At 41.5% G+C, this 18,356-nt stretch overlaps 1 protein-coding gene across 2 annotated transcripts in view; it reads left to right on the top strand.

The window, feature by feature from the left end:
• The window catches only part of LOC138740708 (interferon-inducible GTPase 5-like), a 49,511-nt gene extending 39,628 nt beyond the window's left edge, over positions 1-9,883 (top strand). Inside the window, exon 3 of one of the 2 annotated variants that reach the window (XR_011343125.1) lies at positions 8,469-9,883. The gene's annotated coding sequence lies outside the window, so the exon portion shown is untranslated. The other variant, XR_011343126.1, reaches the window with a different exon arrangement.
• Positions 9,884-18,356: the final 8,473 nt, after the last annotated feature.

The raw sequence follows: 18,356 nt of genomic DNA, 5'->3' as shown, positions 1-18,356 counted from the left end.
TGGATGAAGAATTTAAAAAATTTCAGTCTGCTTTTTTGGACTGTAAACAACAAGTGACTTCTATCACAGAAAAAGTGTTGAAGGTGGAAAAATCAATCATAGAATTAGGAGAACGTGTGAAGGAGCTAGAAAGAATAATAGATTATTTGGAGAATCAAAGCAGAAGGAATAATGTGAAAATTGTTGGTTTGCCAGAAGGTATAGAAGGACAAGATCTTCTTAGTTTCTTTAAAGACTGGATTCCGCAAATATTAGGGCAAGAATTTTTCTCTGGTACTGGAAAGAGCCCATAGAGCTTTAAGAAGAACACCCTCAGCTGGTCAACCACCGAGACTGAGAATAATTCGACGTTTGAGTTATTTGGGTAGAGAAGCAATACTTTGACTTGCAGTACAAAATGCGAGACAACGACAAACACCATTATTGATTCAGAATAGCAGAGTCGTTTTTATATCCTGATTTGAGTCAAGAGGTCATTCAACGTCGACGTTGATTCAATCCAGTTAAAGAAGTTTTGTGGCGTAAAGGATATAAGTCTACTTTTCGTTACCCTGCAGTGTTGAAGTTATTTTATGGAGACTATCAATTTCGGTCTTTTGAAACTGATCACGAAGCAATGATTTTTGCTGATTCATTGCCAGATACAAGAGGACAAACATGTAGTCCATCATTATCTCCTAAAGAAAAATCTGGTTGCTCTGGAAATGGAACAAAATGGCAGAAATGAGAAAAACCTCCTTCAGAAATGGGATCTTCGAGATTGGAATCTTCTGGATGAAAAGAAGAATTTTCTTATTCTATTTTTTCTTTTGTTATTATGATATTTTGATGTTATTGACTGTTTGTCTGGGGAGGGGGAGATTTGCACTAAGTTCTTTACTATTTATCAACCACTGGTGGGTGAACCACACCCAATTTTTGTTTAGGGGATTATTACCTTTTGGTAGTTTTTTTTTGGCTGGGGTTTCTTTTTTTCTTTATTATTTTATATTTTTTTTATTTTTTAATTTGTGATTTTTTTTATTTGGGCCTATATACATTGATTTGAGTTTTTATATAAAGATATTATTGGTATTTAATAATAACAGTAGATATGTCAAAGTTGAGGTTTGCTACTTTTAATGTTCGAGGATTAAATAGTCCGATTAAGCATAAGCGAGTTTTGGCATATATTAAGAAAATGAACATTGATATTACCTTTTTACAAGAAACACATTTGAATGAGAAGGAAAGCATGAAATTAAAAAGGGACTGGGTTGGGCATATATATTCTTCTTCATTTAATTCTAGAGCTAAAGGTGTAGCAATTTTGAACATATAAAATTTATCTTTTGAATTACAATCAATGGAGGAAAAGGCAGGATGTATTCTTAAATTGAATCGGAAGATTTTTAGTAAATTTTAGACTTTACTTAATATTTATGCCCCAAATGCAGATGATTAAATATTTATTTCAGATGCATTTTTATGTTTGGGTCAGGCTCATGATAATATTTTAGTTGGTGGTTGTGATAGTACAGATCTATCACCAATGTATATATTGTATATAGTTACAGTATCTAGACTGTGCTTACAGCGATTGGCTGAGAGCTAAACCACGCCTACTGTCTGGGCCTTAAAGGGTTATATCCCGAGCCAGGTCGGATCATTCCGGATTGGTCGGCCACCTGTGAAGAGCTCCTGTCTTTTGCTAATAAAAACCTTGGTTTGGATCAACAAGTCTTTGATTCTTTCGACGAGCTCTACAATTTTATTAGCAAAAAGAAAAAAATAATATTTTTTGAAAGGGAGGGAGCATTTAACTCGGCCAGAAAAACTTGATATCGACCCACAGTCAGCTACAGCCTTCAAAGCCTTTAAGTTCTGGCTGCTGAACTTTGAAAACTTCCTGAGATTCATTCAGGTAGAGAAGGATAACCAGCATCTAACAGCATTGCTGTCTATGCTGTCCTTGAGACTCCACGAGAACATCCAGGATGAGATCACTTACACCGCAGCCATAAAGGTACTGAAAGAACTGTATGATCAACCGGTGAACAGAGTTCATGCCCGGCTCGTGCTTGCGTCGAGTAAGCAACAACCCGGCGAGTCAAGCAGGGCTTATTTACAAGTATTAAAGGGGTTGGGCAAGGACTGTAACTGTGTGGACAAAACTGCTGCCGAGATCTCGTCCAGGATGCCTATGTGGCCGGGCTCCGATCGAACGAAATGAGGCTGCGCTTGCTCGAACAAGGGATAGAAAAACTAGAGGACGTGGCCCAGATTGCGATCACAATGGAGGATGCAGCCTTAAAGTCCAACGAGTTCTCTAGGGACTGGACCCCTTGTTCTGATGTGAGTAGAGTGCCCTTCTACCTTACCACCCCCTTGAGATACTGACGGCCTGTCGGCTGCTGCTACACTGCCCCCTGCGAACCCAAGATGTTATTTCTGTTGGAGAGACAAGCACAGCAGGTCCCAGTGCCCAGCAAGAAAAGCCAGGTGCCTTAAAGTGCCTTAAAAACAGCCACTTTGCTGCAGTCTGTAGGTATAAAATGGCCGCCAGCAAACACAGTGCCTCGTGTGAAGCCCAACCGCCACTATCCCATTCAAACTCTTCTTCCCCAGAGCTCTCGTCCAATGAGAGCAAGGGCTCCCCTGCACGGCAACACCTGACGTCACTGAGACGCCAAACCCGGAAGGATCAGCCCACCCTCGCAACCATGGTGTTGGCCCGCCTCTCACCCCTGTGCGGAACACTCGACTGTGGCAACCGCTGCTGCTGTCGCCGCCACAGCCACCCCCACGGCCAACACTACTGCTGCTGCTGCCCGCTCCCCTGCTGCCGCCGCTGGTGCGGCCACCACAACTGACTGGGGACCCACCGCGGAAAACCAGGTACTCACCCTAGCATCCATCGCTGACGACCGCTGGGGCCCGACAGCCGCGACCGACGACCTACCATGAGGAACTACAAACCCCACTACTTACCTTTCATTTGCCGACGCCGCCACAACAGCACTTCCGGGAGGTCCTCCAACCTGCTTCTCCAGCATTGACTACGTCTATGACGTCATCCCATTGCGTGATGTCATCCCGTTGCGTGACGTCATCATGCGGAACTCCCCTGTCAACTGGATCAGTGGCTGCTTCAATAACACTAAACCAGCAATGCTCTCATCCCCTCACTAAAGCAATGGAACTGATTAAAGTGCATGGACACTACACCAATTGCTTATTTGACTCTGGGTCAACTGACAGTTTTATCCAGCCAGATCTGGCCCTCCGTTGGGGACTTGACATTATCCCCACTACCCAGAGGATCTCATTAGCGATGAGGTCGCACTCGACCGGGATAAAGGGGTATTGCATCGCGACACTGGAAGTACAGGGCGTAACGGTCACCCACTTCAAATTATTCATCCATCCCAAATTTTGCGCTCCAGTGTTGCTGGGATTAGACTTTCAGTGTCAGTTCCGAACGGTGTCCCTACACGTTGGGGGACCCCACGCCCCCCTCTCGGTCTGCCATCGCCCCACCCCCGAAGCACCCGAGCAACCCGCCCCCGTGCCCCGGGGCCAATCCTGCAGCCTTTCCACACTCCGGATTGCCCCGCCAGCACTCTTCACAAACCTCACCCCTGGCTGGAAGTCTGTGGCCACCAAAAGTCGGCAATATAGTTACGAAAACAGGCAATTCATTAGGAGTGAGGTGTGTAGATTGCTGGATGAGGGCATCATCGAACCCAGTTCAAGTCCCTGGAGAGCCCAGGTGGTGGTTGTCAAGAATGGGGAAAAGCTACAGATGGTGGTCAACTATAGCTAGACCATTAACTGCTTCACGCTCCTGGATGCGTACCCCCTGCCACGCATCACGGATGTGGTGAACCAGATCGCCCAACACCGCGTATTCTCCACCATTGACCTACATTCGGCCTACCACCAGCTCCCGATCTGCTGTGAGGACCGACCATTCACAGCCTTTGTAGCGAATGGGCGACTGTATCAATTTCTCAGGGTACCATTCGGGTCACGAACTGTGTCGCGGTCTTCCAGCGGGAAATGGACTGGATGGTAGACCAGAACGGGCTAACCGCTACCTTCCTGTATCTGAACAATATCACCATCTGCGGCCACGACACGCAGGACCACAACGCCAACCTAGACAAATTTTCTCAAACTGCCCGTCGGCTGAACTTGACTTACAATTTGGACAAGTGTGTCTTCCGGACCACACGACTTGCGATTCTAGGTTGCGTCATGGAGAACGGGATAGTCATACCAGATCCTGACCACATTCATCCCCTAATGGACTTACCCCCTCCCACCCCATACTCAGAAAGCGCTCAAACGCTGCCTGGGCCTTTTCTCGTATTACGCCCAATGGGTTCCAGACTACGCCGACAAGGCGCGTCCTCTTATGAAGACCACCTCCTTTCCCCTCTCGATCGAAGCCAGAGCTGCTTTCGATCAAATCAAATCCGACATTGCCGCTGCGACGCTGCACGCGATCGATGAGTCTGTACCGTTTCAAGTCGAGAGCGATGCATCCGACTTCGCCCTGGCAGCCACTTTGAATCAGGCCGGTTGGCCTGTAGCCTTCTTCTCCAGAACCCTCCAGGGTCCAGAGAGTAGACACTCCTCAGCCGAGAAGGAGGCCCAGGCCATAGTTGAAGTGGTGCGTAGTTGGAGACATTACCTCGCTGGGAGGCGCTTTACACTGTTGACTGATCAACACACGGTCTCCTTCATGTTCAGCAACACCCAGCGTGGTAAGATAAAAAAACGACAAAATCGCCAGATGGAGAATCGAACTCTCCACCTTTAACAATGACATCCTGTACTGGCCTGGTAAGCTCAACGACCCGCCTGACGCGCTCTCCAGGAGGACGTGCACCAGCATACAGATGGACAGACTACAGAAACTCCATGAGGCGCTCTGTCATCCAGGGGTCACTAGGTTTGCCCACTTTGCGAAGGCATCCAACCTATCCTACACAATCGAGGAGATCCGCTCCATGACCCGAGCCTGTTCAGTGTGCGCTGAATGCAAGCCCCAGTTCTTCCGTCCGGATAACTCCCACGTTATCAAAGCCACCCGCCCCTTCGAGTGTCTTAGCATAGACTTTAAGGGGTCGCTACTGTCGACCAACCGTAATAACTACATCCTTACGGCCATCGACGAGTACTCCCGCTTCCCGTTCGCTGTGCCCTGCCCAGACACCACTGCCACCTCAGTGATACAGGCCCTTCACAGTATTTTCGCCATTTTCGGGTACCCCAATTCCATCCACAGTGATAGGGGGTCCTCATTCATGAGCGCAGAGCTGCATCAGTACCTTCTGGAGTGTGGTATCATTTCAAGCAGGACCACGAGCTATAACCCACGCGGTAACGGCCAGGTCGAGAGGGAGAATGCCACCATCTGGAGAGCGGTTACACTGGCTCTCCGGTCTAAAGGTCTCCCCATCTCTCACTGGCAGGAGGTTCTCACTAGTGCCTTACACTCCATCCGCTCCCTCCCATGTACCGCAACAAATGCCACCCCCCACGAAAGGATGTTCCTTTTTTTGAGGAAATCCGAATCAGGAACCACTGTACCGGCATGGCTCACCGTCCCTGGCCCCGTCCTTTTGTGACACCACGTCCGACACTCAAAGAATGACCCCTTGGTCGACCGAGTGACTCTACTCCACGCGAACCTGCATTACGCCTATGTTGAGTTCCCAGACGGGCGGGAGGTCACTGTTTTGGTGCGGGACCTAGCTCAGGAAACCCCCCAACCCAGCCTTCCCCAACTCTTTATTCCCCAGGCCCCATGACGCAACAGAAGGACCAACAGCATCCCAACGACCCGGGCCACCCTGCCAACAACACGACTGGGGAATTGAGCGAAGGAGCAGTCGTACACGACGAGCCCGCTGGCGACACCACTCCAGCCACCCCAATCCCGGCACCACGGCGGTCACGCCGGATGGTCAGACCCCCTGACCGCTACAGTCCTTAACCTACCCCTTCCTTTCAGTCTCTCCCTTGTTTTTTTTCTGTTTTTTTTTCCAGGGTCAGTTCTCCAAGAAGGGTGAATGTGATAGTACAGATCTATCACCAATGTATATAATGGATATAGTTACAGTATCTAGACTGTGCTTACAGTGATTGGCTGAGAGCTAAGCCACGCCTACTCTCTGGGCCTTAAAGGGTTGTGTCCCTAGCCAGGTTGGATCATTCCGGACTGGTCAGCCACCTGTGAAGAGCTCCTGTCTTTTGCTAATAAAAGCCTTGATTTGGATCAACAAGTCTTTGATTCTTTCGACGAGCTCTACGGTGGTGATTTTAATTGTGTTTTGGAACCTTTATTAGATAAATGTCCGAAGAAAGTTAAAAATCCAAGATGGCAACTTAGGTCCAAGTGTCGATGAAAGATCTTAATTTAGTAGATATTTGGAGACGTGTTAATCCGACAGAGAAAGATTTTTCCTTTTATTCATCTAGACATGAATTATTTTCAAGGATTGACTTCTTTTTAGTATCAGCACATTTACAAGGGAAAATACAATAAAAGTAGGGTGATTTCAGATAATTCTCTGTTATATTTTACATATGAAACTTCTGAGAAAATTCAAATAGCTTATCATTGGAGATTTAATACAATGTTGTTAAAAATATAGAATTTATTGATTTTTTGAAAAAAACAAATTAATTTTTTTTGAAAGAAAATTCTAATTCTGTTCAAAGTAAGTTTGTATTATGGGATGCTATGAAAGCCTATTTGAGAGGACAAATAATTAGTTATACTTCTAAAATAAAAAAAGAATTGATTAAATCAGAGTCTTGAATTAGAGAAACAGATCGATGAGTTAGAAAAGGAATTTCAGAAAGATGCTACAGAAGATCAGAAAATAGAATTATCTCGGCTGAAGTAGAAATATAATACTTTGCAATCTTATCAATTTGAATGTGTGATTAATAGGACTAAACAACGGTATTACGAATGGGGAGAGAAAGAACATAAGGTATTGGCATGGAAATTAAAGAAAGAACAGATATCGAGGACTATTAATGCTGTTAGACAGAATTCTCTTATTACTTATAAACTTCATGAGATTAATAATGAATTGTATTCATTTTATAAAAAGTTATACACATCTGAAAGAAAACAGGAAACTGGATCGATTGATCTTTTTTTTATCACAGTTGAATTTACCGATATTAGAGGATGGAGATATACAGGAGTTAGGAGAACCATTTACTGATTCAGAAATTAAAATAGCTATGCTGGAAATGCCAAATGGTAAATCACCTGGTGAAGATGGATTTTCGGTTCAATTTTATAAAATATTTTTATGATGATTTATCTACAGTGTTTGGGGATGTATTACGTCAAGACTCTTACCTGAGTCTTGTTCGAGTACTTTAATTACAGTAATTCTTAAAAAAGATAGAGATCCTTTGAAAGTATCTTCATCTAGACCAATTTCCTTGTTAAATGTAGATTATAAAATAATAGCTAAAATATTAGCAAATAGATTGGCTAAATTTTTACCAAAGTTGATTCATATTGATCAAACAGCTTTTATAAAGAATAGATATGCTTCAGATAACATTTTGCGCGTGATTAGTTTGATTAATAGATTTTGACAATCTTTAGATCATCCGAAGGTGATATCCTTTGATGCAGAAAAAGCATTTGATAGAGTTGAATGGAATTTTTTGTTTAAACTTTTGGAAAATTTAAGTTTGGTCCTTCTTTTCTTGGTTGGATTAGGGCTCTATATAGTAAACCAGTAGCTAGAATATTGACGAATGGTTTGATTTCAGAACCTTTTAAGTTAAACTTGATCAACTCATCAAGGTTGTCCTTTATCACCAGCTTTGTTTGCATTAGTGATTGAACCTTTAGCACAGTTGATAAGATACAAGGTATATTGTATCTTTATTTAGATGAGGAGTATAAAATTAATTTATTTGCTGATGGTGTATTAAATAAACCCCCAGCTCAGTCACTTTTGCATTTGAAGGAATGTTTAATACAATATGGATATCTTTCTGGATATAAAGTTAATTAGAAAAAAAGTGAAATATTACCGGTAAGTGAAGGAGATTATTCAATTTATAAGAATATTATTAATTTGAAGTGGACTGATCAAATTAAATATCTGGGTATAATTTTGAATGTTAATTATCAATCTTTATATAAATTAAATTAATTTAATGTTAATGAAAAAAAATAAAACTGATTTGATCAAATGGAATGATTTACCTATCAATTTCTTCTCTTTTTTCTTTGCCTTGGCTTCGCAGACGAAGATTTATGGAGGGGTAAATGTCCACGTCAGCTGCAGGCTCGTTTGTGGCTGACAAATCCGATGCGGGACAGGCAGACACGGTTGCCGCGGTTGCAGGGGAAAATTGGTTGGTTGGGGTTGGATGTTGGGTTTTTCCTCCTTTGTCTTTTGTCAGTGAGGTGAGCTCTACTGTCTTCTTCAAAGGAGGTTGCTGCCCGCCGAACTGTGAGGCACCAAGATGCATGGTTGGTGGCGATATCAGCCCACTGGCGGTGGTCAATGTGGCAGGCACCAAGAGATTTCTTTAAGCAGTCCTTGTACCTCTTCTTTGGTACACCTCTGTCTCAGTGACCAGTGGAGAGCTCGCCATAGAACACAATCTTGGGAAGGCGATGGTCCTCCATTCTGGAGATGTGACCCACCCAGCGCAGTTTGATCTTCAGCAGCTTTGGAAGACTACACAAAAGAGTCTGGAAAAACAACCACCTGAAGCAACACACAAAGATCAGCGTGTACAGAACTGTTGTCATACCCACGCTCCTGTTCGGCTCTGAATCATTGGTCTTCTACCGGCATCACCTACGGCTCCTGGAACACTTCCATCAGCACTGTCTCTGCTCCATCCTCAACATTCATTGGAGTGACTTCATTACCAACATCAAAGTACTTGAGCTGGCAGAGTCCCCAAGCTATTAATTTAATGGGAAGGTTAAATACAATTAAGATGAATATCTTTCCACGTATACAATATTTGTTTCAATCTATTCCATATTTACTTGATAAATTTCTTTTTGTGATTTGAATAAAATGGTTAGGGAGTTTTTATGGAGGGGTAAATTTTTGAGAGTAGCTTTAAATAAATTAACTTGAAAATATGAGTTAGCGGGACTACGTTTATCACATTTTCAAAATTATTATGTGGCAGCCCAACTTAAATTTATTAGTTCATTGATGAATTTGGTATGGCTTCTTAGTTGGGCTAAAATTGAGATGGCAAGTATTTCTGAATTTGAAATACTTCAATTTTTGTTTAGGTGGAATATGAATTTATTACAACAATATAATGTGCCTATACTAAAACATTTAATGAAGTTATGGATAAAGAAAAATAAATTGATAGGCTCTAGGGGTAAATTATTGGCTTTGACTCCATTGTATAATTATCAACTTATTTCTTTTTCAATACATAATCAAAGTTTATTGCATTGGAGATTTAAAGGTGTGAAAATTTGAGAGATTGTTTTAAAGAGGGAAAGTTTTTTATCTTTTAATCAGATGAGGGAAGATTTTGGTATTGATAAGAATTCTTTATTTCTTTATTATCAAATTCGATCTTTGGTAAAATGTATGTTTGGTAGAGATATAATTTTACCTAAAATGACTAAATTTGAGACTTTTCTTATCAAGGTACCAGAGAAGAACTATATTTCATTTATGTATCAAATATTACACAATGGTATGGATAAAAAGGGTTGGGATAGATCTAAAATTAAATGGGAAGTGGATATTGGTTTTACTTTTTCTGAAGAGGATTGGTTAGATATCTGTTATGATATTGTAACTATATTGATAAATGCACATTTTGCAATGATTAATTACAACTTTTTACATCAATTATATTTGACACCTGAAAAAATTTTAAAAATATGGTTTTAATGAATCAGATTTGTGTTTTAGATGTGGTGATATGGTTGGAACTTTTCTTAATGTTGTTTGGTCATGTACAATCTTTTTGGAAGAAAATTCAATCATTTTTAGAATACCTGTATAAGATTAAAATAGGTTTAGATCCAACAGTATTTTTATTGGGTAGTTTGCAACCTCCGAAATGTTTGGGATTAGATCAATTTCAGCTTGCTTTTGTATATTTAGCTTTATCCATAGCAAAAAGATGTATTGCTAGTAAGTGGAAAGATACAAATATGATTGATATTAATAGATGGCATAATGAGATAAAATTATTGTTTAATAATGGAAAAAATATGTATTTTGCATGACAATTATAATTTTTTTATTAATAAGTGGCTGTTATACTCAGAATATTTACATTTCAATTTATATTGATTAGATTTGCCTTTTTCTTTATTATTCTTTTTTCTTTTTTATGGCTCTCCTTGGGAGAGTTGGCTGAAGGGGGGGGGTTCTTCTCTTTTTATTTCGTTCATGTTCATGTTCATGTTTAATTGCTGTCTATGTCATGTTATTAGTTTTTTGAATGAATAAATAAAGTTTAAAAAATATATATATTTGCAGATGATGTTTTGATGTATTTAACTAATCCAGAACGATCTGTAATTTACTTGCAAGAATGTTTAGAACAATATGGCAAATTATCAGGATATAAAGTGAACTAGGATAAAAGTGAAATATTACCAGTTTCTGAAGGAAATTATGACCAGTGTAGACAAATTACTAAATTCCATTGGACTGATAAAATTAAGTATTTAAAGATAATGATTGATATAAATATTCAATTTAAATTATGTACTGCTAATGAGAAGGATTAAAGCCGATTTGATTAAATGGAAGAATTTACCTTTGTCATTAGTAGGTCAAGTAAACTGTATAAGATGAATATCTTTCCATAAATTCAGTAACTCTTTCAATTGATTCTTTATTCTCTTTTGAAATCTTTTTTTCAAGACTTAAATAAAGTAGTTTGAGAATTTCTATGGAAGGAGAAACTAGCAAGAGTAGCGATGCATAAACTGACTTGGAACTACACTTTGGGAGGTTTGCAATTACCACATTTTCAAAATTATTATAAGGCAGCTCAATTAAGATTTATTAATCGTATGTTAGATGTTTCGTCTCCCCCTAATTGGGCCAGGGTAGAATTGGCTGGTATACTGGAACCTTGCCCACATCAATTTGTATTTAAATGGAATTCTGTTTTATTATAGAGATATAATGTACCAGTTTTGAAACATTTATTAGGGATTAATAGGCTCAAAAGTTAAAATATCGGCTCATGCCCCAATTTATTGAAATGAATTAATTCCTTTTTCATGGAATAATAGATTTTTAGGAAATTGGCAGATCAAAGGAATAAAGTTATTGCAGGATTGTTTTGAAGAGGGTAAAATTTTTATCATTTAATCAACTTAGAGAGAAATTTGGGATTTCAGGGAATTCTTTGTTTGCTTATTATCAAATTAGAGCGTGAGTGAAAGATAATTTTGGAAGAGAAATGAAAATTCCCAAGTTAACGAAATTTGAGTTTATGATTTCTCATTTTTCAGATGAGGGTTTTATTTCAGAGATGTATGCGTTGTTACAGGATTCTATGAATAAAATGAATTTAGATAAATCCAAGATTAAATGGAAAAATGATTTATCGTGATATCAATCAGGCCGACTGGGAGACGATGTGTTTTGATAGTGTGAATAAATTGTTTAATGTAAGATATAGTATGATTAATTATAATTTTTTGCATCAGTTATATTCAACCCCTGAAAAACTGAGAAAATATAGATTTAGTTAATCAGAGCTGTGTTTTAGATGTGGATCATGTGTTGGAACCTTTTTACATTCTGTTTAGCTTTGTGATAAAGTTCAATCATTTTGGTATAAAATTAGGGATTTTCTTCAATATTTGTTTAAAATTCAATTTTTATTAGATCCCCAAATTTTTTTGCTGGGTTATATTGTTCCATTTATGGACATGGGGTTAGATAAGTTTCAGACAGCATTTATGCATTTAGCATTGGTGATAGCACGTAAATGTGTTGCGACTTCTTGGAAAGACGAAGTTAAGTTAAATGTAAATCATTGGCATAATGAGTTGAGGTCCTCTATTTATATGGAGAAAATCACATATAATTTGCATGATAATTATGATTTTTTTTGTTAAGCTGTGGTCACCTTATTTAATATGTATGAATTTAGTAATAGCATAAGCTGTGGTATATATATTTTTTAATGCTTCCCTTCTGGGGTCTGTTGAGGGTGGGGGAGGGGTGCAATAGTTGTAGTTCTCATTTTTATATTATGGAATTTGTAAAAGTTTTTGTTTGGAAAATATTAAACAAAGTTTAAAAAAAGAAGTTGCAGCAAAAAGTAATTGTATTGGAAAATTTTAGTGGGAAAAACAACATTAAGATTGTGGGTCCCAAAGAAGATGTAGCAAAAAGAAGGATATGATTGGTTTTCTCCTGGAATGGCTCTCCAAAACGTTAGGCCCTCAACATTCAGATCATCCCAAAAGGAATGAAAGAGCACATAGAGCTCTCAGACCCAAACTATCTCCAACTCAAAATCCACGACCTACACCAATTAAATTTCTTCAGTTCCAAGAAAAAGAGGTTTTACCTTTGGTAGCAGCAAAGGCAAGATCGATGAGAGGCCCACTTGAATATGAAGGTGCCAAAGTTTTATTTTACCCTGATATAAGTGTAGGTTTAATAAAAAGAAGAGGATTCAATCCATTTGAGAAGACTTTAGAGAAGAAAGGATATAGGTTTGTTCTGCATCATCCAGCAACTTTGTAGAGCTTCATATCGGGTGAAGGAAGCAAGTTATTTTCGAGCTTTGTGAAAGGTGAGGAATTTGTACAAGATCTCCCAACTCTTCAGAGGAAGCAAAGATGCAAAGATTTTTCACAAGCCCTTGACTTTCGTCTTGACTAAAATCTCAGACTCATGGTCAGCCCGCCAGAAACAACACCTGCCTTACATCTTGGAGTGCACCACAGATGTAAGGCACGTCTCTGGCAAGGTCAATGTGGTGGCCAATGCACTGTCCAAAGTATCCACATGCTATCAAGGGGAGTGAACTTCGTGGTACTGGCAGAGGTGCAGCAGAGTGATGAAGAAATATCCCAATACAAGACTCCCATATTAGGACTGCAGCTCCAGGATATCCAAGTCGGCACAGGTAACACCACCTTCTTGTGCCGTGTGGCCACTGGCTAGGTCAGACCTATCGCCCGGTGGCTTGGAGATAAGATGACAGGTTTTTGATTCCATCCACTTACCCATCCATCAGGACCACGGTCCAGCTGGTGGCAAGCAAATATGTGGGGCATGGATTACAGAAACAGTTCAGCGGGTGGGCGAAGGCGTCCACGCCATGGCAAATTACCAAGGTACAGTGGCATACCAAGACCCCGACTCAGCACTTCGAGCCAGCAGAATGAAGGTTTGACCATGTCCACATGGACATAGTAGGACCCTTACGAGTATCCCAAAGTTTCTGCTACCTGTTTTTGATGGTTGATTGCTTCAGCAGGTGGCCAGAAGCAGACCTGCTGGCAGACACATCCACAGTCTTGTGCGCCAGGACACTCATCTCATCCTGGATTCAGGTTACTGACCCACATGACATCCGACAGAGTGTCCCAGATCACTCCAGCCTGTGATCTGACCTTGCCAGCCTGTGGGACACCCAGCTACACCACACAACAGCCTACCACCCACAGTCAAACGGGTTGGTGGACACTTCCACAGGCACCTCAAGGCTGACTCATGACCAGACTCCAAGGACCTAACTGGGTAGATGACTACCATGGGCACTTTTGGGTACCCGCACAGCACCCAAGGAGGACTTCAACACTTCTTTGCCAAACATGTCGATGGAGCTCCACTGGTGGCCCTAGGGGAATTTGTACCATCCCAAGTGGACAGCAGGAAGACTTGGCAGCATTCCTCTGCAGGCTGATGGAAAGAGTCAGCAACCTGGCCCCGACTACACCTTTCAGGCACATACACGTGAGGGCCAACATACCCAAAGACCTACAAGATTGTGAGTATGTTTTTATTCACAGGGGTCCACATCATCCACTGCTGCAGAGGTCATACAAGGGTCTATTCTGGGTCATCCGCAATAATGGGGCCACGTTCGAACTAGAGGTCAGAGGAGAGATGGAAGTCTTCGCCACAGACATACTGAGGCACACCAGGTCAAGACACCAGCACCACGTCAAAGAGGCAGGCCACTAAAGGCTGCAGAGACATTGCCTCCAGGCACCAATGACAATAACAAGGATAATACCGCTGGTTCTTGGGGGGGGGGGGGGGGGGGGGGTTGGACATGTTGTGGCCTTATGCCATGGCGATCAAGCTGGCAGTCCGGGAGGTAAGTGCAGTCAAGGCCCCAACATGCAAGCTGGTGGGTGAATGGCAAGGGCAGCTTAAAGGTCAGTGACCCCAAAATAGTGCTGGCCATGCTGTGCAGCCAACAGAATGGGATAGCGTGCAGAGAAGAAGGGTATTTTTATGCAGGAAAGTTCCTGCGCATGGGAAACCCGCTTTTGTTATGCATGTTGTGACATCAGCCAAGGGGGGGTCTGCGGTGGGAACAGTGCAAGTATAAATGTCGGGCCTGAGCCCTAATAAAATAGAGCTTAACCTAACTACACTACATGTGAGTGTCTTCTTTAGAGGAGTTCACGGCTACAACATTGCATCCATCAACCATTGAAATTATTGAGCAGCGTTCTTTAATCCGAATGGCACTCGTAAAAATTTGAACAACCCACACAGGGTAACCCAAACAGACCCTCTTAGCTGTTTTTTGAATGTCTTCTGACTATACTGGTTCTCGGTGATAGCCACGCACCATCTATTTTGCAAAAAAACTTTGCTCCATGCAAATTAACTGAGAAATCCTGAATATCAGGTATCAGATAATGATCTGGGATGGTGGCATCATTAAGCCACTTGTAATCTCCACATGGTTGCCAACCTCCATTGTATTTCAGGACCATATGTAATGGAGATGCCCAGAGAGTGTCGGACCTACGAATTATGCCTAGTTCCTCCATCTTGGCAAATTCATTCTTAGCTAAACACAGCTTCTCTGGAGGAAAGTGGCACACTTTAGCATGGATAGGAGGGCCCTTAGTACAAATGCAGTGGTGGCAGAAAATTGTAGAGTAGTAATCTCAGGGAAATCTTCCAACAGCTTGGAGAATTCATCCACTGGTTTACTTAATGTTGGAGGCACAAAGCAGGGGTAGAGGCGTCTGCCAGAGGAATGGTCTGAAAAGTAGTTCCATCTATCAGCCGACTCCCTTTTAAGTCAACGAGGAACGAATGAGTCCGAAGAAAATGCAAAGGTCGGGAAACTGCTGCTATAATAAATGGCCAAGTGTAGAGATGATTCTCGAACTATACATTCATCCTCCTGATGCCAAAGATCAGAATGTTGGAACTGTTAACTGCTCGTAGTTGCAGGTCCAGGGTAGGATGGCGCATTTCAAAACCGGTGGGTGGAAATACACTAACTTCTGAACCCGTGTTCAACAGAAATTTCTGCTGGGACAACTGGTTTTTCACCAACTGCCAAAGTCCTTACTGGCAATTGGCCTGGGTAATTTCCCACAAACGGGCAGTTGAAGGTACTTGTGGGCATTTACTCCCCAGCACCTGTGGTAATAACACCAAGACGAGGTATCCACAGGCTGTTTGCCCGGTTTTGAGCTGTTGCCTGCTTGTAGGTTGTGATGTGTTAAGAGCACTAGAGTGTGACAAGGGGTCAATATCAGAGGGGGTGGTTGTTTAGACTTGTCTTTCCTTGCTGTATTTTTTAGCCAGCCATAGAATGTCTGTCTCTGCTGCTACAGCCCTTGGGTCTTCAAATGAACACTTGGATAACAAGAGCCTAATATCATCTGGCATTCACTCTAAAAAGAGCTGCTCGAATAACATATTGGGCCTTTCACCAGCTGCCAGGAACAGCATTTCATCCATTAGTTCAGAAGGGGCATGGTCTCCCAACCCATCAAGATGTAATAGTTTGGCAGCCCTTTCCCTACAGGACATACCATATACCCGGAATAAAAGTGCTTTTAAAGCATCATACTTGCTGGTATGTGGTGGATCCCATAGGAAGTCGCCAACCCTCTTAGCGACGGCCTGGTCCAGGGCACTGACGAGATGATAATAACAAGTGATGTCCAATTTGACTTTGCAAAGGTGACATTGCACTTCAGCCTGTTGGAACCACAGTTCAGGCTCAGCTGACCAGAAAGGTGGCAGCTTCACAGCAATGGCTGCTGAGTCCATGTTTGTCCAAAAATATATTTTTGGACACATCGGGGTCACCAATTGTAGCCAGTGGAATCAAGGTGGACACGATGAAAGAACCACACAAGATGCTTCTAGAGTTAATCAAGCAGATTTACTCTTCTTCACCTGCGAGACCTTTTAAAAGACAGAATCATGCGCTTGACACATGTTGACGTCATCACGCACTGACATGGAAGGGACTCACGTGATGGAGTAGTGGCCGGTAGGGGAACTCCAGCCCTCTCCAGAAAAGTTAAAAAAAAGATAGAGAAAAAACAAAGGCACAAACATAAAAACCATAATAAAGTGAAAGTAAAAGTGTGGAGAAAATGGCAGCGAAGAAAGAAAAACCAAAAACAAAGGGAAGAAAAGAAGAAGGACGTCGGAGGAGGAAGATGAAGGCCATACCAGTATGAGGAGGCCCACCGTGGAGAGAGAAGCCTGCTCCCTGAGGTCAGTGGAAGCCCCGAACTCGGGACTACAAAAATGGCTCACGGAGCCAAACAAAAGTGCGCAACCACGCATGCGCAAGACAAAAATAACACTGACGGAAGGGGGGACCAGCTGAGGAGTAAATCTCCACAGCTGAAACAGGCAACTACAACACAACAGCAAGACTCTCAACAGGAAAACATAGAAAATAATGAGAACAAGAAGGAAGAGAATAAAAATAAGAAATCAAAGAAACAACAGATGACCAACCCAGAGGAAGAAGACCAACACCAAGACACTTCTAATAAAAATAAGAAGAGCAAAAATACCCAACAAAATAAAACTAACAACCCAACAAGAAAACCAGAAGAGACAGAGGTAAAGGACACAGATCCTGGAGTGGACTCAGAAGAAGAGGAGGAAGAACAAAGAGAAATGGAAGATGAAGGGAAGGGACAGTACATGGATATATTTTCTTTTAAAGAATATATGGAAACAGTAAAAGAATGGCAGTCACAAGAATTCAGTGAAATAAAAAGAATAAAAAGTACAGAAGAAAAAGTGAATAGATTAGAGATGATCATGACAGATATAGGAAAAAGAGTAGACATGGTGGAAGAACGAGAAACAGCCATAGAAATAGAAGTAGATGACTTAAAAAAGAAATTGGAAGAATCTGATTAAAAAAAGTTAAAGATACACAGGAGCTGTTAGCGCAGAAGATAGATATAATGGAAAATTATAATAGAAGAAACAATATAAAGATAGTGGGCCTTAAGGAAGATGAAGAAGGCAAAAATATGAAAGAATTTATCTCCAGGGCCCTAGGAAGGCCAGAATTACAGGAAGAAATGGAAATAGAAAGGGCACACAGAATATTAGTCCCTAAACCACAACCACAACAAAAACCAAGATCCATTCTAGTAAAATTCCTAAGATATACAACAAGAGAAAATATATTGGAGAAGGAAATGAAAAAAAAAGAGAAGACAAAAAACCACTGGAATACAAGGGTCAAAAAAATGTTTTCTATCCAGATATAAGTTTTGAACTCCTGAAGAAGAGGAAGGAGTTCAATGCAGCACAAACGACCCTATGAAAAAAAGGTTATAAGTTTATGTTAAAATACCCAGCTGTACTTAAAATAGAGGTCTGGAAGGCTGGTGGCAAAACTCTGCATGCCAAATTGCATGAATTTTTCAAGCTCTGTTGGGACCAAGGAAAGCTGCCTCAGGACCTTCGGGATGTCATCATCATCACCCTGTACAAACACAAAGGCGAGAAATCAGACTGCTCAAAATACAGGGGAATCACGCTGCTCTCCATTGCAGGCAAAATCTTCGCTAGGATTCTCCTAAATAGAATAATACCTAGTGTCGCCAAGAAAGTTCTCCCAGAATCACAGTGCAGCTTTCGTACAAACAGAGGAACTACTGACATGATCTTTGCCCTCAGACAGCTCCAAGAAAAGTGCAGAGAACAAAACAAAGGGCTCTACATCACCTTTGTTGACCTCACCAAAGCCTTCAATACCGTGAGCAGGAAAGGGCTTTGGCAAATACTAGAGCGCCTCGGATGCCCCCCCAAAGTTCCTCAACATGGTTATCCAACTGCACGAAAACCAACAGGTCGGGTCAGATACAGCAATGA

Source organism: Narcine bancroftii, chromosome 8, assembly GCF_036971445.1.
Source record: "Narcine bancroftii isolate sNarBan1 chromosome 8, sNarBan1.hap1, whole genome shotgun sequence".
NCBI lineage: Eukaryota > Metazoa > Chordata > Chondrichthyes > Torpediniformes > Narcinidae > Narcine > Narcine bancroftii.
The sequence above is the reverse complement of the archived record's forward strand: the minus strand, read 5'-3'. Positions and strand labels throughout refer to the sequence as shown.